The sequence below is a fragment of the Equus asinus genome, chromosome 18, assembly GCF_041296235.1.
Source record: "Equus asinus isolate D_3611 breed Donkey chromosome 18, EquAss-T2T_v2, whole genome shotgun sequence".
NCBI classification, from domain to species: domain Eukaryota; kingdom Metazoa; phylum Chordata; class Mammalia; order Perissodactyla; family Equidae; genus Equus; species Equus asinus.
Genome location: NC_091807.1, coordinates 7,628,451 through 7,653,517, shown reverse-complemented (window position 1 = coordinate 7,653,517; position 25,067 = coordinate 7,628,451). Strand labels below are relative to the sequence as shown.

The 25,067-nt window shown below is 38.8% G+C and overlaps 1 long non-coding RNA gene across 1 annotated transcript in view; it reads left to right on the top strand.

Moving 5' to 3' along the window:
- Positions 1 to 25,067, top strand: part of LOC106848013 (uncharacterized) — a 122,879-nt gene that overhangs the window by 93,743 nt on the left and 4,069 nt on the right. Inside the window, exons 4-5 of the long non-coding RNA XR_001402298.3 lie at positions 11,798 to 11,930; positions 23,936 to 23,991. This is a non-coding gene — a long non-coding RNA (uncharacterized lncRNA). The remainder of the gene's footprint in view (positions 1 to 11,797; positions 11,931 to 23,935; positions 23,992 to 25,067) is intronic.

Below are 25,067 nucleotides of genomic sequence, written 5' to 3'. Positions count from 1 at the left end.
CTGGAGTTCTTGGCTTAAAATGTTTACTTGCGTTTGATATGACAGAAATTTACACGTTGGGATTAAGTGGCCTGAAGTTCAAGTATGTAAGATAAAATGGAAATAATGCAACCAACTGCAATCATATTGTGCCAATATTCAGGCAGGGCACAGAGGAAAGACACAACAGATTTCGAAACCAATCAGATTAATCACGGCCTAAGCTGGGAAATAGAGAGGGAAAGATTGCTGCTCATCAGATCATGCTGCGATGATGAAGGAAACAGATCTGATCATTTGATTACAGGGCTGTAGATACAGAATTGTGGAAACCCTTCCCAAGTAACTACCTTCTACTAATGTGCGTGTATTTCTGTAGCTTGGGAGCATGAGTTGAATTTCTCTTATAACTTGTGGTATGCTTTAAGGTGAGGGCCCCAAATACAACCCAAACTGTGCAACTCTCAGATCAAGCAACAATTTATGATATACAGAAAACAATATAGGAAAAGGAGCTAAAAGTGTGAAATTGAAAAACAGAATATCAGACTAGAAGCTCTTGAGGTAGATGAGTTGGAGACCTATAAAGGCTTCTGCTTTTCATTTTACTGTCATGCTGACCGCTTAAAGAATTTTTTTGTGTCAATATTCACCTAGCTCTACTTCAGGGAGATAATTCGAGTGTCTGGAATGCTGACTGAGGAAAGATATAGAAAGATGAGTGAGGCCAGCACTGTTCTCCTGTCAGCTCCTTCCTTTCTTCTCCTTGAGTTCAATGATGCCATCTAAAGAAATCTCTGATTGACACAGTGTGTTTGTTAATAATAAGTATTTATCTGTAATGAAGTGATGGTGGTTGATACTGGCCTCTAAGAATTTTTGAAACTAGGCTTTGTGAAATATATAAATTTTGAATTATTGGGACACAGCAAGACATACTGAAGACAGAGATTGATTGCCATGAAATGAAGGCAAATTTGATTAAAATTTCGAATCTAAGATTCCCAAACTGTGTGACTTTGGATACATTACTTACTCTCTTTTCCTCAGTTTCCTCGTTTATAAAATGGAGATGTTAACATCGACTTTCAATGGTTGCTGTAAAGATTATGATATATGTGACCTGCTTACCTGACAGGTAGAAGATGCTTAATTGGCTAACAGCTATTTCTATAGCCCACAAGATTCTTTTCACTAACTATTTAAAATCATCATTTGGAAATGGATGATGTCTTCAAACTTAGGTGATATCAAATACATTTTCATACTTTCTTCCCTAAAAATATGATGGAAAATAAGTTACCGCTAAGGAAATACTGGTAGTTCACAAAGGTTTCAACAGTCTTCAAAGTCTGAATATTTTGGGACACCAAATTATATAAGCCAAGACAAGTACTTGTTCTGTATTTTAATGAGTGAAGCTGACATCATAACTTTTTAATGTAATGTATTTTCATAGTTCCTGTCACTGTGAAAACCAAGTGTTCAAAGAAATACTTTAACAAAGAAATGGATATGTGAATGCTTTTGGTCCCCACACTCTTCTAGCCATGACAGACAAAATGAAGGATGAAAGGAGAGCTCATTATTTTGAAGAAACGACAGCTTAAATTAAAATAGCACTGTTCTCTTCCTTTCTTAGAAGTTCCTTTTACAGTAAGAGCTAAAACCTGTTATCAGTTGAATTGTGTCCCCCCCAAATTCATGTGTTGAAGTCCTAACTCCCAGTACCACAGAATGTGACCTTATTTAGAAATGTGGTCACTGCAGATGTAATTAGTTAATATGACATCATACTAGAGTAGAGGAGCCCCCTAATCCAATATGTGTGGTGTCTTTTGGACACAGACATGCACACAGGGAATATACCATGTGTTCATGAGGGCAGAGATCAGGGTGATGCTTCTCCAAGTCAAGGAATGCGAAAGATTGCCAGCAAACCACCAGAAGCTAGGAGGGATGTATGGAACAGATTCCTGCTCACAGCCCTCAGAAGGAACCACCCCTGCCATCACCTTGAACTCAGACTTTTAGCCTTTAGTACTGTGAGACAATAAAATTCTGATGTTTCAGCCACCCAGTTTGTGGTACTCTGTTATGGCAGCCTCAGTCAACTAATATAACACCAGACTATTTATTGAAATACGAGTTGTGAGGAATTGTGTATAAACCTGTATTGGGCTTCTCTTGCTATGATATTTTACCACAACTTAGCAGCTTACTACAGCACACATTTATTATCTGACAGTTTCTGTGTGTCAAGAGTCCAGGCATAGACGAGCTGGTGCTTCTGCTCAGGCCCTCATAAGGCTGCAATCAAGGTGTTCGCCAGGCTACATTCTCACCCGAAGGCTCGACGGGGGAAGAATCTATGGCCAACCTCATTCAGGTTGTTGGCAGAATTCTTTTCCTTGTTCTTGTATGACTGAAGTCCCCGTTTTTTTGTCTGGCTGTTGGTTGGGGCTATTCTCAGCTCCTAGAGGCTAAATGTTGCTCCTTGCTAGGTGTTACCCTCCATAGTCAGTTCACAACAGGACTGTTTGCTTTTTCAAGGCTAGCAGAAGAATCTCTCTCAGGCCAGTCTACTAAGACAGAGTCTTATATAATGTAAGGTAATCATGGGAGTAACATCCCATCAGTTTTGCCATATTCTATTGGTTAGATAAATTTACAGTTTTGACCCATGATGAAAGGGAGGTAATTGCAGAAGGACGGAACTCATTGGGAGTCACCCTAGGGTCAGTTGACCACAACACCTAAAAAATATTTTTTTTTTTAGTAATGAGAAAGCATGCTCAACATTGATACAAACACACATTCAACAATGGAAGCAGACCAACTGTCCAATTACAAAACAATCATGGCATTACAGAGCCTGCAACTCTGTAATAATCAAGTTCCAAAGATAGAGATATACAGTTATATTTACTTGGAGAAGATTAACTAGTGCAAGCCTAGCCAAGGCATCCTGAGATGTCCACTGCCATCATTCAAAAGGCCTTTGGTCTTTTGATTTTCTCAAGCTTTGATTGATTTTATTACCCTCTCTTATACATAAAAAGATACCTTTAAACAATTCTGGAGTATACCTGAAGTAATGGTAAAATGCTTATAATTATATGGGAAAGAAAAATAAAAATATTTTTTAATTATAGAAATGAAAAGAAGGAAAAATAAAATTGACCAGAATTATTGATGTATTTTTAATTAACTAGTCCTTTCAATGAGAGATATAACCAAATATAGTTAAGAAAAGGTCAAAGATACTAATATTATAGACAAATTTTGGTAATTTTAATTAAATAATAATTTCATTTTATTAAATAAATAAATTTGGAAAATATTTTCAAAGTCTTAGGTTAATTTATTCTGAAAAAGATTAGATGTTGTGATTCAATTATAATTTAGGCATATACTACAAGATAAATTGCATTCCAGTTAATACTATATTTTTCCAGGTACACATTCAATAGCTAAAAGGGAAAATATTTCAAGTTTTAACTCAAAGTTACATGTGATCTGGCTCTATGATAAGATGATGAACTATCTTCTTCTACTTTTGTATCTTTAAATTTGCAAAGCTCTTTCTGAAGTTATGGATTGATTAGATTAAATAGACATTCTGCAGAGTTAAAATTAAAACATACATATCATACAAGAGGGTCAGTTGGCAAGATTGCCTTCTAAATTTTATGTCCCTAGACAGCCATCAGGCAGCCAGCAGAAAAATGCATTTTGAAGCCATGGAGTCTTCAGTTTTTATCTCTGACACTACGTTGAGATTGGACAGATGGAAGCCCAGCAGCAGACATGCAAAGTGGATGCCAAATGAGGCACATATACATGGCAGAGTGGTGCCCTACGCAGGTGGTCATCTTCTCCTTTCCAGAACCTTTAACGTGGCTCACTCCAAACTTGACTATGCTGTAGCGATATTGACACGTTCTTCAGTCATTGGTGAATGTCAGTGGGCTCTTGGCTCTTTGCATAAGGAACTTTAGCACACTCTCTGCTCTGTACATATGTCCAAGTTGGCAGCCAGTTGGCATGGCTGCTGATGTGTCTCTATCTGTCAGATCTTCTCATCACCTTTGGGATGGAGATAGACGATATGAATATGTCAGCAAGAATGTTACCATTGGCTGTGGAAAGATGTCCAGGGAAATAAAAATTAGGGGATATTTTAGGAGTAACCTGGCAAATTATCTTGATCATCTAAACCAAGGATCTACTTATCTTTTGGAATACAGGAAAAATCCAATCAAAATAGAAAAATTTTTATGACAATTTTAGCCAATATTTCAAATAGTCTTCAATAGTTAATAAATAAAAAACATCTTGTGCAATTGAGCCAAAGACAGTATAGATCAAGCTTACAGATTAGAACTCTTTTTTTAACACAATATCAGACAGGGTATTAAAAAGAAAACCTAATAACCAATCTTTTAATTGATTAAAATTACAATAACAGATCATTACATGAAACAGAATCATGCAGATATTCTAAAAGTTCACTGTAATAATTTTTCAGACAGTTTTAGAATGATGTGTATGTTTCTACATTCACATGCACATATATTTACACTTCCCATTTGTCTACCCATTGCTCAGCTAATGGAAGACACCCAAATTATTTTGCTTCAAATTTATCAGGTAACCTTGAAACAATTGGTTGAACTAGTTCCATTTTAAATTAACTTCTCCATCATCTTTTCAATTCAGTGATGTTGTCTTTAATTCTTACATTCATTCATCTATCCATTCATACCAGTAAATATTTACTGAATTCGTTATCACCTGTTCAACCCTTTAAGCAGTTTCTCTGACTACTTTCCCTAGGTAATTTCATGAAATCATTATTTAATCACTCATTCACTCATTCACTCATTCACTGAAGAATCATCCTTGATTTTTCCCTTTCACCGACCTCTTACACGCAGTCTTCTTAATTCTATTTCCTAAATATCACGGATTAGTCATCTCATTTCCAATGCCAGCAGCAGTATTCCTTCCCCATGTATTCAAGTGACCATGAATAAGACTGTATAGCCTAGACTTTGGAAATATACCAATGCCACCCTGTTTTATAATAGTAAGGATGCATTTTTCACAAAGGAGATAAATATTATCCTTTAATTATCTTGGGGAGATTAATTTTGGAATAGTAAGAACAGAGACTGGGAAAATGTAGGAAGGAGTTTTTCTCTTGCATCTGAGTGGGGGTTGTGGACAATTGTGTCTTATTTTTAGATATGCAAAAGTTTTCAAAATGCTCTTTTTAGAAGTAATTATCTTATTTTCCAATGACACCCCTGTGTTACAAATAGAAACCTTAAACCTTGGCTTTTCTGTGGTGGTCTTGACAGCATAGAAATAGTAGAAGAGAGCAGCCTGAATCCAGGACAACATCTCTGGTCTGTTGCAGGTCAAGGTGATGTATCTGAGTTCCAATTTGATGGGTGAGCAAAAAACCAATGAATAATAATGCTTTGGAGATTTAGAGCACAATAAAGGCAGGGAGAACTTGAAGGAAGGCTGGACTTCATATTTACTTAGGCAAGTACTGGCTGGGGATCCTGACATCAGTCATCATTGGTTGGGTCCTATGTAATCACAGTGTAATTCAGTGCTGTCGAACATGGGCTTTAGTGGTGGATTCTGTGGGTTTGAATTTGAATCCTTCTGATATTTAGTAAATAATTTAATTTCTCTAGGTCTCAGTTTCCTCAAATAAAAAGAGAGATAATAATAATGACAATATCCATCTTGCGATGGTGTGGTGAGGTTTAAATGAGATAACACACATAAACATTTAGAACAGTGTTTGCCAGACTAAGTGATAAACAGATGGAAGAGATACATTAGCTTGATTGTAATCCAGACAAGATAACTGGAGGTGCAGCTTAGACTGACTTGATCCCACATCCTACCTACCTCCAGGTTGCCCTCTCTGACCCTTCCTCCACCATTGCTAACAGAGTTGCCAGAATGCGCTTTTTAAAACAGGATGATCATGCCATTTCCCAGGCTAGCTTTCTTTAGGTACCCTTCATAACTTTCAAGTTAGACCAAAATTTCTCACCATGGAATGTAAGGAGGGTGACCATACGATTTATCGTCTAAGCTTGAGAGTGATGGTATGCACTGTTACTAGCTACTTTGGGGCAATAGGCATAACTTAGGCAAATGGGGACATACAGTTCCTATGGAGATGAAGTCCCTCTGCTGTCTGGTCTCCAGCCACACCAGTTAGTTTCCTGATCCTCTGCTGCAGCCGCCCAGACCCACCAGCAGTCACTAAACTCTCGTGTTTCTCTGTGCCTTTGAAAACGTAGCCCGTAGAACCCTCACTCTCTTCTCTCCATTCTTTCACCAAATTTATACCTGTCATTTTAAGTCTTTTCTGACTTAAACCTCTCTGGATTCATGAATTCTGAGATATTTGTGTGTCTATGTGTAAAACAATGGGGGCTTGTCCCTCCCATTATACAGTCATGTGTCACTCAATGACAGGGATAGGTTGGGAGAGACGCGGCGTTTGGTGATTTCTTGTGCGAACATCACAGAGTGCACTTACACAAACCTAGATGGTATAGCCTACTACACACCTAGGCTATGTGGTAATCTTTTGGGAACACTGTCATATATACGGTCTGTTGTTGACCAAAGTGTCATTATGTGGTGCATGACTGTAATCCTAAAAATAATGGGGGCCAGCCTGGTGGCACAGCAGTTAAGTTCGCATGCTCTGCTTCGGCAGCCCTAGGTTCGCAGGTTCGGATCCCAGGTGCGCATCTCACACCGCTCATCAAGCCACGCTGTGGTGCCATCCCACGTAAAATAGAGGAAGATGGGCACTGATGTTAGCTCAGGGCCAATCCTCCTCACACACACACACAAAATCATGATAATAGTTGCCTATTCCATGCAGACCGGAACCAGGATAGGTGCTTTATGTGTGCTTTCTCTAAACAATCCTGCAAAGTATACATATATTTTCTGAATTTTTAAGATAAAGAAATTGAAACCCAGGGAGGTTAACTGAATTGCTAGTGCCCTCACAGCTAGTAAGTGGCAGAGGCAATGTACAAGTTTAGATTGTTCCATCTCTAAGCCCATCTTTTGCCCAAATTGCCCTCTCATCAAAACACCTATTTGAAAGAATTGTAACGAACATATGTGTTCTCTCTCCACCTGCATTATAGATTTCCTGAAGGTTAATACCATTCTTTATTCATTTTTTCCATTAAATTTCCTGTACCTAGTCCAGTGTTTGGCACACAGTAAGCATGTAATAAGTGTCTCATGGATGGATCACTGAGTCTTAACCAATTCAATGACTTTGTGAATAGTAATCAGTTTCTTTCACTTCAAAGTCATCCTTCCAGAGTTTTCTGCCTTCAGACACATTCCTCCACTTTGGGGCTCTGCATCTCATACCTTGGTTGACCACCTAACAATGTCCTGCAAGCCTGAAACCAGCACTGGATTCAAATATTTGCAAAAAATCAAAGCAAACTGACACATACGGCAAGGCACAAAGGCTTCCCAGGAAGATGGCGGATCAGGGAAACAACACATTTGCTACATAATACACAAGGAATTTTATGTAAAGATTGCTTCCATTGTTTTCTTTCAGAGTTAACTAGAAATATCCTTTTTGAACAACTTGCCAGAATCATTAAGGAAGTGGTAATTATGATAAGAATAGGAAGAGGGAGAATGAAAGGCAATTTTGGAGCATAAGGTTACTGTGGAGGAGGCCAGGTCTTAATGGGATTTTAAAGCAGGGGACTTTGGATAGCTAGATGACAGTATGGCAAGACTGATGGGATGGTGGCACTGGGAGTCTGGTGTTTTGGGGAAAGGAGTGTCAGCCCACAGAAGAGAGGCAGTGGCACAGAACACAGCTCAGTAAGCAGCATTATAGATGACCCGCGCCGTTCAATTTTGTTTGGACTAGTCCTTACCTTCTGTGAAAACGCAGGGGCAAAGCGAATCTGCCATTTGACTCATATTCCTGTCAACTTCAGGGTGACTCCTGCAGACACAGATGGGACACCTCACAAATGTGAGTCCTTGCACCATAGAAAGAAAATTGAGTGAGGGTCCTTTATGACATGAGCAGCTGTGCATGTGCACAGCTTGGAAGGGCCTGTGTAAATCAGTCACCTTTAATGTTTTGGGTTTAAAATGTTAAACTCTTACTGTGCTGTCTCAACACAATATGGGAATCCTCCCAGTTTATATTTCTACTTTGGTTTTACCTGTATATAGAAAAAGTCGTGCAAAAATGAACAAAATACCGTCCAACATTGAGAACATCGCACTTTAGATGACTCAGAGGGGGTCTTCAATAAATGAGTGCCCAAATAGAGTCTGAAACCTGAATTCTGTTCTCAACTCTGCTGTTATTGGCCATGGGATCTTGAGTAAATCTCTTGACCTTCTTGTGTCTCTAGTTCCTTATGTTTTAAATAAGGACATTGTGCAGGATAATCCCTATGGTACTTTGCAGTTTTTAAAAAAATTTGTATTTTTCTTAACAAAGTTAGAAATGCTAAAAGAACAGGAAATTTTAGAGTCAGTCAAATCTGAGTTAAAATCCTCAAACCACCACTGAGTGACCTTGAGAAAGTTACGTAGCCTCTCTACAGCTCATTTTTCATCTGTAAAATGGGAATAATATTGACTATCTTGCAGGCTTGCAGAAACCATCAAATGAGATCAAATGTGAAGCTGGCTGCATATCACCTGGTATATAGAAGTTATTGATAAACGAGGATATTTTTACAGGCAGAAGGAATCTCATTTTCTATGAAATCATGCCAATGGGATGCTCAAGTCACTGTTTGCATTCCTCCCCCGTGAAGGTGTCCATGAATTGAAATGAGCACTGTGTTTGAGCCTCATGGCATTCAGGCGTTGCTAAGGCAACCACTAATTTCCAAATCAGGGTAAATAGTTTCCCAGAATGTGCAGTTTCCTTTAACAAATTGGATTCCATCGAGGGGCACACCTTTCCTTCCCCTGCTGCTTGGACCCCGGTTAGAGCTGTGCACCTGCAGCTGTGTGTGCCAGGGCCTGCTTTCATCTTCTGCCAATGACACTCTGAAGGTGACAGCCAGTAACGGAGATCCCTGAGGTCTGTCAGCTTCCCAGTCTTTACCTTTTGTACTTTGTCAAGTTAAAGGCACATTTCTTGACTCACACAGTAGGGCACTGAAACAGCTCCTTGGCACATTGTGTGACAGACTTCTAAGCAAAGATGCCGTGCGGTTTGCAGTCATCTCGTTCTGCCTTCTCTTCCCCACCCCGCGACTCTCCTTATTTCCCCTACTCACTCATATGCATTCCTGCAGAGAATGAACCTATTAAGCCAGCCTTGCCTCCCCGGCTACATTCTAGAGTTAAATTAGTCCTCTTCATTGTTGCAAATAATAGGCGACCACTTATACATCAATGAAAATTCACTGCACTGCTGTGGGGTTATTTCAGTCCTCGGTAAACTGCACAATCCTGCCATTGTTTATGGGGAGTGATTTTAAATCTCTTTTGCTCCATTTTAAATCTTTTCTTTCAGGAGGGGTGGCCAATCTGCCTTGTATACTTAGCATGTTTTTTCTTTCAACCCCTTGGAACAATGGGTACTGTAACAGCAGCATCTTTTTCTGCAATAATTCTTAGTGTTGGCTTCTGCTTTTGAATATGCCAGTAGCAAAGCATGAATACAATACTAAAAATTCATGGAAGCATGTTAATTACCTTCCTTAGGAATATGAAAGAGAATTTATGGTTATTTATTCTCTTCTGGTCGAGTCCTGAAATCAGAAAAAGCCTTACTCGCTTTTTCACGGCTCTATTAGGAAAGGCGTTGGCCATTCACTTTCGCTGAGGTCCTGCCTCGTTCCGGGCAGTGTTAGGCCTCTCGTGAGTACTGTCTCCCTTGGAACTTGAAATAACTCTGCAAAGTAGGTATTATGATGTCCATTTTACTAACATGGACACTGACTGGAATTTTTAAAGATCTTACATTAAAAAAATATTCAATCTGGAAAGCTCACATTTCTGCCATGTACCGAAATTACTGATACAATCTACTAAGCAAAACATTTCTCCACATGCTAGGAGAAAAGAATTTTAAAAATTTATTGCAAAGTGTATTGCACATAAAATAAAAATGTATATATTTAGTTTAAAGAATAATGATAAAATGGGCATGCATTCACTTGCTACTCTTTTGAGAAGACCCTACCTTCCTGATGTGCCTGTCCTGGGCCCATTGGCCCTCAGATTCATTGCGCTGTATCACAGGAGGGATGGTCCTTGCATCCTGACCTGTGTGAGGTCAGTGTGAACCATGACAGGAGACTGGAAGGCAGGAGGCAGGGAGAAGCCAGGCCAACTCCCTCCCTGCCCACATCTTGGGTGGCTTCCCTGGCCGTGGCTGTCTATTCTCCATGGCTCTTGGAAAGGCCCATGTGGCTCCAATCTGACCTCTGGTAACACCAACTTCTTGCTTTTTCCCTTTGGTTCAGAGCTGATAGTGGATTCCTGCTTTTGCTTGTTCCTGGCTTGCCTCGCTCTGTCCTATTTGGGTTCTCAGCTTTTTCATCACCTGTCAGTAATTTCTGATTAAATTTCTCATGATGCAAATACTTGAAGCGGTTTCCTGTTTTCATGTTTAGATCCTGATTAATGGACCTTAAAATCCCAGTTTTATTAAGTATTGAAGATTTAAATGAAGACCAAATCTACATATCTAAATAAGCTATTTTCCATACTTTCTTGCTTTCTTCCTTTCTGCCTGTCATGCAAGCAAATGTAACACTAGTGTTTCTACAGAGTCTGTGTATAAAACTCTTGTTTGTTTGTAGATAAGAGGATTCTCATAGGTCATTATGGTAAGCTTTTCACTTTATGGCGATTAGGTAATTTGTTGAAGGTAGCTAGTTAGAGGATAGGAAGATGTAAAAATGTGACTCTCTGTGTCTTGTATTTGACTGAAGCCCCAAGATGAAGAGAAAGAAACGAGAGGAGGCAAACCATTCCAAAGTGAGGTTCTGGACCACTTACTCATTACTTGCTGAGGAGATGCCCAAACAGGTTTTATAACTTTTAGCCTAAAACTCACTTGAGGGAATAAAGTGTCAGGATTGAAGAAATAAAGAAAAATATTTCTTTGGAGAAATTTATTGCATTCCAGTTGTATTCCCTTCACTCATGGGAGAAGGGAATAAAATGCTTTTCTTTCACTTCGTGCTGACTCTGAGGAGCTTCAGTGGAACACCTTGGAGAGCGCCATTTGGATTGCCTGCATCTTTAGGCACAAAGGATGGGGCCAGGTCAATTCCCAGAAAGTCCTAAAGGGAAAGGCTGTGGCTGGGTAGTTGCTCTGACGGACAGTGAAGCGGCGTGATGCACTGGAAGTCACTCACTCCAAGTGTTTATCAAGTCAAAGGAATCTATGGACTGAAAGTGGGTTTGAGAGAGAGCTTTGTGCTAGAAGGTTTGATTGGGAGGACTGTGGGTCCTGGATGGAGAGCCTGAGCAGGGTGGCTTGCCAGAGTTTGAGGAGAGAGACGCAAGCAACACAACGAAGGAGAGTCATTGTCATGTCAGGCGAGCTACATTTGGAAGCTCCCAGGGTGTATGGATAAGGAGTGGGGTAGTGTTTTCCAAAGAATCTACAAAGGAAAGATTCATCTTTGAATGCACAAGTCTAGAGAGCACCAACTCCAGATTGCTGAAGTGCCAGTAACCAGTAAAGTAAGATCTTTCCTGCTCTTTACGTATTTCTCTCTCTTCCTCTTCTCAGTGCCTGCAAGAGCTGGTAGTGGATGGCAGGGGGAGAGGAGGAGAAAGTAAAGAAAAAGTCACCCACGCTGTGTCACTCACTGTGAAGTCCAGCATGAAGACTGCCAGAGCGGAGCTAGCGGATGACTTCAAACGTAAATGAATTCCTGAGTTTTGCTATTACATGTACTGGACAATTTAATTACCTGAATGAAAATGTTTTGCGAATAAGAGTGACAGGAGAACTTTTGAAAATGATGAGAAAAATCATAGGAAAAAAAGGCAGTCTGAATATAAATAGTTAGCTTTTCTCTATCTGAAACTCCCACTAAAAGTTTAGTAAATCTATATATAAAGGCATAAACCAACTAGGACAAAGGAAATTGCAGAGGAGGCAATAGCAGATCCAGCAGAAAAAGTTTTTGAGGCTGGAAACCAGCAGGACAAGTGGTAACAGACAAAGCAGAACCAAGGAAGCTGAATCCTACACAGTGGGAGGGCTGACAATCAATTCGATTTAATTAGAGAATTACTAAAAGGCTCAGGAGTTGGCTAGCACTGGAGACATGCAGAAGTGGAGGTGAGGGTCGGTGAAGCAGAATTGTTGAATGTCTGTTGAAAAACCATTAGACTCTCTAGATTCCCACCAGATTGTTCCAGGCCCCTCCTCTGTTCCTCCACAGCCCTGTACATTCCTCCATATTTCCAAATAATGTGCTTATATTCTCCTTCCTGACTTTTCACTTTTAGACACTATCTTTTGACTTTCAGCTGCTTGCTTCCCCACGCACTTTTCTATCCCTGGTAGTTTTACTGTCATTTTGGATGATTAACATACCATGTTTACATCATCATGACTATGTAAATGCTGTTCACTACTAATCCATATGGGATACTTAATTATTTTCCTGCAAACATTTTTGTTTTCTATAGCATTGATAAATGCCTTTTCTTTACAAATTTTGATTACTTTTACATGCCTCCATCCAGAGGAATAAAACGAGGAGTCATACGAGATGTTCCGTAGGATAAGAACACTCACAGTCACAAGATCAAGGCTTTGAGGAAGAACTGAATTTGGGGATGGAGCAAGAGAAGTGAGATTTAGAACCACCAGGCAAGTCCCATTGACTGGGGAGGTCGGATATCACTTCAGTTTGATGCTTCTGATGTACTATATTCTCAGCACTGTGTTAGGCACTTAGAATACAAACACACTCATTTTCACATGGTCTATGCCTTACTTGTCACATTAAAGTGTTGACAGAGAGACAAATAACCAAAAATTACATCACGAAGTATTTGAAGAAGGGCAAGGGGGTGGGGGTGATGGTAAATCTGGCAAAGCTTCTCAGAGTCACAAGGCTTGATGATTCTTATGAGACAGGTAGGGATTAACAAGATGGAGACAGAGGAGAGTGAAGTTTCAGACAAAGAGTAAATATTTACCATTGTTTGGTATAATATTTTAGAGAAGATGTTTTTTTCAGTGTTGAGAACAAATCTGGGGCGGGAGGCTAGATCAGTTTGGAGCTATTGCAATAGTCTAGGCAGAAAATGATGAGGGCATAAACTAATACTCTATCCAGAAGGAATTGATTTGAGAGCTAGTCTAACATTTGAATTAATAGGACAGTGTTACCACCTAGACACTGAGGGATACAGTGGACTCTTGGATAGCATAGGTGCTTTTTTAGGGGGTTACTAGATTGATAACCATGCCATTTACTGAGATATGCACACAGGAAGTGGGTAGACTTGGGTGGATGGTTATGACTTTTAGATTTATTGAGTATATACCATTTGTGGAAGATATAGAGGAAGAGAATGATGAGGTGGGATAACATATTGAGATGTAAATGATGTTTTAATCCCTTCTCTTGGATTCAGTTGGTATTCCCCTGGCCCAGGCAGCTAGGGTATTCTGTCTACGCTGCCACAAGAGAAGAGATGATCAATATAAAGCACATCAAAAGAGTTAATTCTTAGGTTTAACTTCCATAAGCCTAGGCCTTCCCATAGAGAAAAATTTTGAAGAAAAAAAGAATTTTGAAAACAGATAAAAATATTCCCTTTCTGCAAATCTCTTCCCCTTCCTAGGCTAGAGAAAATGTTATGGGCTCCAGAAAGTGACCTCTCTTCCTCAACTCCAGAGACATGATTTGGCAAATTACAGCATTCTCTCACAACAAGCAAGGGCAGGAGCAGAAAAAATCTTCTCCTGGTGTGTCTAGATAGACTGGCCGGAGATGGCTGTGCAGACGTGCCCACAACCCTGAGTGATTTGGGATCACGTGAATATTTTCCATGTGCCCTAGAATGGCTCATCCATGGCTGAAAGTGGGCTGAATTCAATGAAGTCAGGAAAGAGGAGATTGTGGCCCAGATTTCTGTGGGTTGATGAGTAAAGCCCAAACTGGGAACAGGGACATCTCAGCAAATGGCAAAGTGCATATGTAAACAGATTGTTCTCAAACCCCGCAATGTCCTCAGAATTGAAGAGCAAGTCGAGGGAGAAGGCAGATTGCTCCTTCAACTGATTGAAATGAAGTTTTCATTATTGGGTGAAATGGGTTCTCAAATACAAATGAAGTTCAATTCTTGAAATATAAAGAAAGCTCATTTATGTGAGGTATAGTTTTGTAGCGTGGGATGCACACCTGCAGTGTACGGTATGCAATTGGATATGCTCTCCTGGAATGCAACTGAGAAAGCTCATCTGGAGCTGTTAGCTTGGAAGGCATCAGCGTGTCTGTGGTAGTCGAAAGCTTGGCAAGAATCGGATTACCTTGGTAACATACGGAGCAAGAGAGAAAAAGGTTGAGGGCAAAAATGTCTGAAGAACACCAAAATTCAAACCAGCAGAAGAAGATGACGGTCCCCTTAAAGAACACTGAGGAAGCATTTTTAGCAGCCTATTGTCTGAATGTCTAATGTTGCCGGCCTTGCATCGCAATTCAAAAGGGCTGTCACCTAACGTGTCTAGGTTTCATAAGAAATGTTATATATTGGTAAAATCTTTCTTGCCTTTCATCATTCACATGATTAAGCTAAATGACTTCTGCAGTTCTTTGTTTTATATTGACTTTGACTTCAGGCAGAAAGGAGAATCTGAGCATTGGTACACATAAACATTTCAATGAGCTTTTACTTAAAAAAAGATCAGTGTTTACCCTCCCCAAACAAGGAACAAGCAAACAGAGAAAGTAGCTATCAAATAACATACATTAGATCATGGGTAAGCTGTGATTCGTCATAAACAGCTGTAGTACAGAATAGCGTGAAAAGTTAGAGCTTGGTAGCTGGGTAATTCTTGAGTGTTTATTAGAGTTTCAGTTGTCTTCGAGTAACCTATAGCAATAAATCTCTGGTGCGCACACTGGTATTTTCGAGCGCTTTAGAGATATAGACTCTTATTCAGGTGGAAGCGGAAGGGGCTGCCAGCACTTCATGTGTCAGCCTTGGTAAAAACTGATGTTCATGTCTCACTGTCAGTTGTCACCTGGGATGGATTTCAGTTGCCATTGTGAATATAAAAAGCTCACTATCCCATTATTAATTCCCATGAGTTATTTAGTCCTGTCTTTCTTTTTCTAAAGGTTAAACTCTTATCTTTCTTCTAAAAAGTTAGATAATTAACATTCTCACTTACAATGCTTCCATAACATCTGTAGATTATGCACCATTAATCAAGTTCCTCTGCAGGCATGATTGACTTTTGCAAGCAAACTTGGCAAATAAATCCTTTCTGTTTAGCAATAACTTTGTTGTTATTATGGCTAAAAAATCTCTTTCTGAGAAACTCAATTTAGAGTAACAGTCTCTAGCTACTTAAAACGAGTATCATAAAGCCATATAACAGAAATAAGAGTAAATGACGTATTTTAGAATCTTTGAGTGCTGACATCTTTTGCATTAAAAACTTTAGAATTTGTGGTTTCCAAAGCATTGCCTATTTATAAAACCATTTGTATTAACATTTAAAGTCCCCATTTTCAAATGACAAAAGCAAAAATTAAGGATATATATTTTATTAGTGTTTTAACTTGAACTTAGAATTCGCTTGTATGAAAAGATATAAAAAATCAGATTTTTAACATTCTAGAATTTCTGTGCCTGAAGTATTTGTCAAGAGCACCTGTATAAGGCAGGTGCTGGACATTTATAGAAAATATGTCCTAGCAACGATTTGTTCATGGAAAAAATCTGTTTTATGTCTGTGATGTTTCCTTGACATTTTCTTTCTGCTATAGGTTTCTTATAATGCCTCCTTGATCTGTCTTAGGAGATAGATTGTGGGAATTTTTTGGAAACTTTAGAGATCTATTAAACATAGAAATAAAACCTCTTCTTTTCCATCATAAGACCTTGTTTTCAATTCTCTCCCTCATGTTGCCTTCTCCTTTCTTTTTACTTCCCTGAGAAAGTGGCAGAAAATACCAAAGCACTTTGAAGAAAATAAATTAATATAAAACTTTGGGGGGTTGGATAACAGAAAACACACATGAATTGGATCAATAAACCTAAATATCAGTGTTTTATGCCAAAAATATTGATAAAACGTCTTGATCTAAGTGACTTTTCCTCTAAATTTGAATATAATAAAAGTTTTTACAGAAAAAACGATTGACAACCTTGACGTAGAGGCAAATATGTTTTTAATCTCAGTAGACAAAGGATCCAGAGTTTTGAAAAAGAAAGCAGTGTAGTGCCAGTAGATGATGTTTAGGTGTACTGACCACATTACAGGGTCGAGGTGTCTTCTAAAAATGGTCAACTAGTCAAGATCTTTGTATAAGACTAAGGTCCTGAAAAGGTGATACACTGAATGATTAGTCATCAAGTAACTTGTCTCTATTTATAAAAAAAATTGTTTGTGAAAATAATTACATTTAGTCTTCACTTAAAGTTTAATCTCTAACCATATCGGACCATTCATAATTACCTATATGTTTAAAAATCCTTATAAATTTGCTTATATTGACCTCTACCTCTTTCCTTCCGGGTGACCTGCTACTTATTCTTAAAGAGGCAAAGATCATGTCTTCCTGTGAAGGTTTTGAAACCCCTTTATTCATAAATAATCTTTTTCCTTGCCATGATCCTCTATTATTTGGCACAGAGCTTAATCAATCACTTTGCATCCTACTTTTTTTGCCTACGTGTTTTGTTTCTCCCTGTTAAATGTGATCTCAGCAAGGGCCATATTTCAGCCATCATATTCCCAGAAATGAGCTCAGTGCCTGACACAAGCAGTTATAGTTTAAAAATATATGTGAAAGTATAGAAATTTATATTCTTAGAGTTAGAAACAAGGAGGGGCACTGTTAATATCTTGAGCTCAGGAAATATTTACTTCTTTCTCCAGCTACAAACAGCCTCCATGATTTATTATTACTTCCTAATGGAAGACTAAATTAAGAGGAAAAATGACTAACAACAGAGATTTAAGTTGCAGACTGATGAAACCGTACAATTCAAACATTATGAGGAAAAAAGTCTGTGACTTAAATATTTTGTAACCTTGCACTTAAATGAGACATTATTTAGAAAAAATGGAGGAAAAAGATCATCAAAATCTAAGCATTTGAAAAATGAGAACATATTTCTAGATTTACCTTATTTGACCTTTAACAAATAAGCAAACACAATGACATCAGAGTAAGTGCTAAGGATGTCAAGTACCAATCTGTACTCAGAACTGATGACCAAGCACCCTTTAAAGTGTGTTGTACCAAGAGTTTAGCAGAAGCAGACACAAGTAATTCTACTGGAGTATTTGTTCTCACACCTTTGGATTTTAAATGCACGTGTTCCTTTCATTCTTAAGTATACTGAAAGCAAGGTTGAACTAGGATATGGAGAGAAATTGTTCTTCTAATAAGACTTCTACTGTAAGCACATACAACTTCTTAGCTCTAATCTCCCTCTCTTCTTCTCCTTCCCTCCCTATCTCTGTCTGTTTGTCTGTCTGTCTCTCTATGTATATATTCTTGTTTAGAAAATGATTTTGTTTGGTATATTTTCTTTGTTACTATATCCTCAATAAGTAGAACAGTGGTCGACACACAGTAGGAACTCAATAAGTCTTTGTGGATGGATATACATTTCTATATTACCAAGATAGGTCACACATGGAAACAGAACACATGGTCTTTGTTTGGTAGCTGGTAATATCTAGAGGACTAGAAAACCTCTAATACACACACTCTGATCAGTTTTACTAAACAGTCCTCCTGCTGAAATTAGAAATATCTTCATTCTATTTTCAGTCTAATGTTTAATAAAGATAAACTAATTATCATACCCTGTGAGTAAGACTGTGTTGGTCTCTATCTCCAAAGTCCAGAGGCCAAATTGATATAAACATCGGCCTATTTCCTCTAATAAATCAGTTTGAACATTGATTGTAATATAATAAAACATATTTTCTAGAAGATGTAATTATAAATATTGTCAACAAGAGAGAAATCAAGTATTTATTGAGCTTTTCCAAAGAGAATGCTTAGCTTTAAGAGCAGTGTATAAGATTTATGGGTATCCGATAATCTTAACATTTTAGAGATGAAACTTTTAGAGTTTGAAAGTCATTATCTCTAGGATGTAACCTTTTTAAAAGAGAGAATGAGATGAAAAACATCTAGGTGACTGAGCAAGGACACGTAGTTAGACGGTGAGTCCTCAAGAAGGAATCCATGACTCCGGGCTCCCCTTCTAATGCTCTTTTCAGTTCACCCCTATTGTTCAGTATACCCCGTGATTTAATGAAACCCACATATATCCAAATAGTAAACTAATTTAACCACTTATTACAAGGTAGAATGAAATGTCAACGTAGGTAAAAATCATTCAAGAAAATCAGAGGAGGAAGCCATGTTTTTCTTAAGTGATGGAAAACCACAGCCTCTGTATATGCGTATATTGTGAAGAGCTCCATCATGTGGAAGTTTTGAGAACTTCAATGTAGACGGTACTAGATTTCACAAGCCCTTGGCATTACCATAGGCCATGATCTTCCTTGATGCTGCAATTTCTTTAGCTCTTCTTTTGGATTTTTATTGGTCCATTAAAAAAAAAATAATGGAAATCTCTGTTTCTGAACAGAGAATTCTTCAGAATTCCTGTTTCTGAAGGCTATTTTGTAGCACCTTCAACTGATTGGGAGATTCTGTTTGGAAGACTGATCGGAAATGTTATCTTTGGATATTGGAGATAATTTTTTAAAGCACTCCAGTGTTTGAAAAATGGTATGTGAATCAATAAGTAGTTAAAATAATGATGATGACAGAGGAACTCTTTTGGGGAAAGCGTTTCAAACTGAATCATTGAATTCATCTTTCAACATCTTAAGGTATCAACCAGAAAGGCAGACAATGGAACATATACAAATTAATATCTTGGTCAGGTGGAGAAGTTAAAAAAATCCTTTAATAGAACGGAAAGTGTAGCTATTGATTTCTTAGGAGATAGGATTGCTAAAGGCTGAATTGCTTCTATGATTAAATCACCAGCTTCAGCTCTGGCATCAGTGTTTCCTTCAGTCAAAATCACAGAGGATATCTGCAGATCCCTAGAGCTGTTTCTCTGAGTAAACTAGTAAAACACAAATATTTCCCTGAGGGCTTTTGATCCAGTGTTAGATTAGCTGCCTGAAGTTGATCATTTCAGTTTTTCTTGGAGAGATCTATAGAAGCTAGTTACCTCCCTGACTTGCCCTTCTGTATCTGAGAATTAAAATGGATAAGAGTTGAAACCTCTGCATTTATTTAGTGCACTGCAGGGCAAGACGGAAAGGCTGGTTCCTAATGGATCAGCCTTTCACGTTTCTACATTCTGGGTGAGATATTATTGCTTTGGGTGTTTGAAAATATTATACTCTAGAAAGGGAAATTAGGTATTTAGAGTTCAGAATTCATCACCAACTACTCTTTTATCTCGTGAGTAAGATAAACCACCATTAAAAAAAGATCTTATGAAACAAATTACAGACACACCAAAACCCTAAACTCGGCTTGCAATAATGAAATGACTAAGAGGGGTGGGTGAAAGAGAAGGTAAGGTTTTAAACAAATAAATTTATTGGACAGTCTTGACTTGGCGGTATACAAACCCAAAATAGTTCCACCCCCCATCATCGCCTTCAACCATGCTTCATTGATTATCCTTTTTCCGACCCATAATGACATCTTCGGAGATCCCATAGCTGTCCCGTCACTTTCTGTTGTTAAAAACTGCAATCTAGCCTTGTTGTCTTTAAATCTCTGATTTCATCACCTTCTTTCCTCCCAGTGCTGACCATGGAGCGTTGCATTTCCACGACTTCACCCCTTTTCCCTTCTTTCTGGATCTGTTTACTTCATTGATAGTGGCGGGAGAAGGCATTGCAGAAACAGGCAATAATCTTTTAACCTCACTAGTACATTTTCACTGCTGTGCGTGCTTATGTACATAATGATGGCCAGCTGTGATGCCCTCTGTCTGGCAGGAATCAAATGCTGCTCTTCCAGTTACAAGCCTGACTCTTTGGGAGCCATGAGATATTCCTTCCCATCTCACCATCCCAGAGGCAGGAGATTTACTGGCTCTAATTCTTCCAACCACCTTTCCCTTCTTCCCTCCACCTCCAAAAGCTCCCTGTTCGCAGCTCTCTGCTCTCTGTGGCCAGCAGAGAGGGGTGTGGTGGGGGGACCAGGGAGATGACTGAAACATAGGTACCTTCTCTCACTACTTGACTCATAGAAATCAGCTGCATTCTCACCACCTCAAACCATGGAAATGCCAGCTATTCCATTGTTCCTGTCTCTTCACATTGTCTTTTCCGTGCAGTTCTCTTTTCTGCCAGCTTGTATAGGCTCCAGAAGATTAGTGAGCTCATGGCATAAACTGACTTTCTTGCAGAAATGCAATGCCAATCATTCTGGAAAGAGTTAATCTTCACTTGGCTGTTGGGCAGGGTGGCCAAATATTGCATTGTCAAAATCAGGTCACTTTTGAGAATAAAAGGGGCTCGAGGTATAAACCAGGTCTTTTTTTGGGCAATTACCCTATTAATGGGAAGGTAAAGAGCTCTTTGCTTGTAGGGCTCCCCTTGTGAGTATAGGAAGCCACAGTCCTGTCTCACTAGGATAAAGTCTCAAGACCAAGGAGATTCTCCTCTCTCTCTCCTCCCTAGTATTCGGTTTATCTGAGGGGAAGGGATAGGGTAGTGCAGGTTAATGGTGTAGGTAGTAAAGTGAGTTTGGCAGCAGTCAAGGTGTCTGGCCCCCAATTGTTTGTGCTTTAGTTTAGAATTTTAGGTACTTGATGCCCCTTTGTTCTTAGCTTTCAATCCTTCATATCAGTTATAGGGCAAGAGGAAAACTATTCAACATCAACTGAAATGTACAAATTTAATTGTAAAAATCAGATATTTCAGGAATCGTGATTTAACAGAGATCAATGTAATCTAGTTATTTTCAACTAACCATGTGGTAAAGGGTGTGGTTTTCCAGAACAAGGATCCTAACACTCCAAGACTATTGCCTTCTCAATAACTTTCATTCTACAAATATATCATTTATCTTCTGTATCATTGACTTCTCCCGCTTTATTGGATAATTCTCCACAGCCTATGTATATTTTGTAATACATTATCTCTCACCTTACCAAAAACTCCATCTGTTTTGATTCCATGTTCTGTGCCTGCTGCTATATAATTTCTCTGCTCCCTTCCATTTAAAAATTTCTCAAAATAATTGTTTATATATGTTTTTGAACCAACTTTTCATTTTCTTCTGCATCCTCCAAGCTTTCTTCCCTCTTCTATACTCACGTTGCTCTTGTCATGGTAACCAAATTCAGTGGTCACTTTTATGTCCTTATCTTGACCTCAGCAGAATTCAATAGTGTTGGCCTTCCTCTGTCATGTCATTCCTTAATTTATGGTCTGAGACATAAACATAAATGGTTTTCTTTTTACTTCAATTTTGGTCCATTTCAAACTTCTTTGAGAACTTCTTTTTTTCCAAATCCTCAAACATAAGCCGTTTCTTATAATCCCATCCCTTAGGCATAGGAGTGAGCATATGATTCAATTTGTGCTAATGAAACACGAGAAGAGGTTTGCTCAAGATTTCTGGGGCTAAACTGACTATGTCTTCTGAAAGAAAGCGAGTTCTTGATAAGATCACTTTTGAGACACCTCCCTGCCCCTCCTCTCCTCATATTTTAGATCTTCCAAGCAGGAAAGCCAATGGATCTCACTTATTGTTTAAGCCAGTTTCATTCGTGTTTCCTGTTGGCTCCATTTGAATTCCTCCTAAAAAGCAGGGTGACTTAGAAGAAAGAGTAGACAGCTCTGCTTCTTTTAGTGTTTCCCAAAACCTGAAAGGTGAAATTTTTTGCTCTTAAAAGAAAGAAAAGCAGTAAAGAAATGGAGAAACTCGATAACTTTATAACCCATTTGGGTTGCAATGTTTTCACTATAGCCTCAATATTGTGTGAAAAATAAGCGTCAGGAAATGTGTGTTCATGTGGGTACAGACGTTATGATACAACAGAGCAACTGCTTTCCCCTTAGTTATTGATGTACCTTACTCTCACATGTGTTTGAACATTGAATGGGCTATCCAGAAAATTGATCATGAGATGAAAGCAAGCATAATCAAAAGGATGCTATTACCAAAGAATGAGAAATTGTAAACTGAAGCAAAAGGGATAGTTTTACCTTAGCAATACGATAAAAAGAATGAGATCACTGAAAGCACACCATAATCCCCTTCCCCACTTTACTGGCTTGGTTTAGCGGTGAGACGTCTCAAGATCCATGAAAGGCACACGTTACTACTGCTTTCTTCACCTCCACACTCCCTCTCTTCCAATCTGTTTGAACTTATATCCTTTTGGGCAGGAAAACTGAATCATATTAATATTTATTTCCTCCATTATGGTATAAAGTTTAGTCTTTGAACCATTCAGAACCCAAGAAAACATTCTTTCAATAAGAAAACTGATTCTTGCAACCAAATGTTTGTGCTGTTAAAACTAGTATCTCTATTTTGATGTTAATAACACATTTTGACAGTCAAAAATCTAGGCTTTGAGAGTTTATCTTACTAGTTTGGCTCTCCTCTAAGTCAATAAATCTGAGCCTCACGTCCAATTTTAACTATGGGAAGGGCCACAGTAAAAGGTGTTTCTGAGAACAGAAATAATCCCTTTGGATTACTATTTCAAAACGTTAGCCTACTGTGGATATAAATTTATATAAACCAGAGGCTTCATGTGCCTTCTCTTTCCTTCTCAGTGAGTGCTTCTCCTAATCTGCTACATATTTAGAAGTTTAAGCTTAAGTGTCTCTTCATACGTCCTCTGCATATGTTCCTCTGTGGTAATGGGTCTCTCTGCTGATGCTCTTTGGGCTGCCTTTTGGTGTTATTGATTATCACTTGTACCACTATTGTATTGTAAGGATCACTGAGGGGACTAACAGCTCTTCCTTGATTGGGCCTTGGAGTAAATGAATGGAGCGATATTCTCTATTTTTTACACCTGACATTCAGCCTTCAGAAGACTAATACACCCAACTGCGGGCATATGAGTCAGAGAACTTTCATATGGAAATTACAACACGGAAGAGAAAAAATGAAAGATCTAGTCGATTGAGACTTCCCTTTGAACCTGCTGTCTGGGTTCACATACACTCACCAAGCTTAAAAATAAAACAGCCAGTTATTTTGCCAGCCAAATGGCTTTATTTGGGAATGGCAGAGGAATCGGAATTCAGGATATACAAGCTATGGTGAAAGACAGGCAAGCCCGAAGAGACAAAGAGCAGGTCAGATTTTACTAAGTTTTAGAAGGAAATTGGGGAGAGTTGCGTTTGGACGACAGCTCATTGGAGAAGAAGAAGAGCTGGAGCTGGTGGCCGTTCCTCCTTGGCTGCACGCGGTGGTCAGGGCGCTGTTACTGGGGTTGGGAGGGATCTTCCTTTTTTTTCTTAAAAGCAGGAGATAAAATTCCCACGTGGTTAATGTTCTCCCTTGTCAAAATAATTCTTATCTTCCTTCTTCCTGCTGGTTGTGCGGCTGCAACGAGTGGTACGTGTGTGAGAGCTCCTCTTCAGGCCTCCCAACTCCATTTTCAATGAGGTGTCCTTTACTTATTTCCACAATCTTTACAGATACATCTTAATCAGGAGGACACTGCCAGGATGACTCTCTGCTTCCCCGACCTCAGGTCTGTTGTTGATGTTCTTTATCTGCCCCTTCAAGTTTCTCTTTCGGAAATTTGACCTCATCTCCCTCTTGAAAATGCTAACTTCCCGACAGGGTGAACTTACCGCCTCTCATTCCTGAGCCCTACAGTCGGGGGGGGGGGGGGGGGGGGGGTGGGGTGGCCGGCTTCCCTTAGGTGGGTGTGTATGTTTGCAACTTCCCAGGCTCACAGGCCCCAGGCCCATGAAATAGGGTTTAAGTGACTCTTTCCATTTTATGTTCCTTTTCTCCTTTCACGCTGATGTTCTCACTATTAGAGGAAATATTAAGAAAACTCATCTTAGAAACACAAACTTTTCCCCCTTAAATACAATATAATCTAAATCTCTATTAAGGAAAGAATATTTCTTTTATTAGCAATGCTGTGCGCTGCTGGTGGGTCTGCACAATGGAACACTTGGGGTCTGGCATCGGCACAAAGACCCACAGTAACTTTTAATGGTTGCTTTCTCTGTTGGATGGGGAATGGCATGAGTCTCAAATTAATTCCTGGGATTCAGACTCTCCTCTGATACGAAGGAGGGGGGACTGCAAATTCCTGTCACACTTCTATATGGGGTTCCTTTAAAGTCAAGCCAAAAGTTCATTAACTTTTAGAAATTCCTTCACTTTTGTTTCCATTTAAGAAGGTTTTTGACCTTAGGCAAGTTATATAATGCCAAGCTTGGCTTTATAATTTAGCAAATGGCAATTATACAAACTAATAGTTCTTCAGATGTTGGGAAACTTTCAATATATCATGTTTTGTTTGTACCTCTAATTTAATCTTTACCACATTCTGCCTTGTACTGTAATTACACAATTAGTCTTGTATTAAGGTCTTTTAAAATCAGGCAATGTTCTGCCAAGCGCTGTGAGGGAATAAGAGCTTTTGCACATGTAGGCATTTTTCTCTCTTCCACTAGGTGGTGCTTTCCTTGAGAGAAGGCCTTATGTTAGTACATTTATTAATACGATTACAATTAAAATACAATAATAATAATACAATTATTAATATTATTGTATCTCGTATAACATGTAGCACAATGCTTTGTTCAA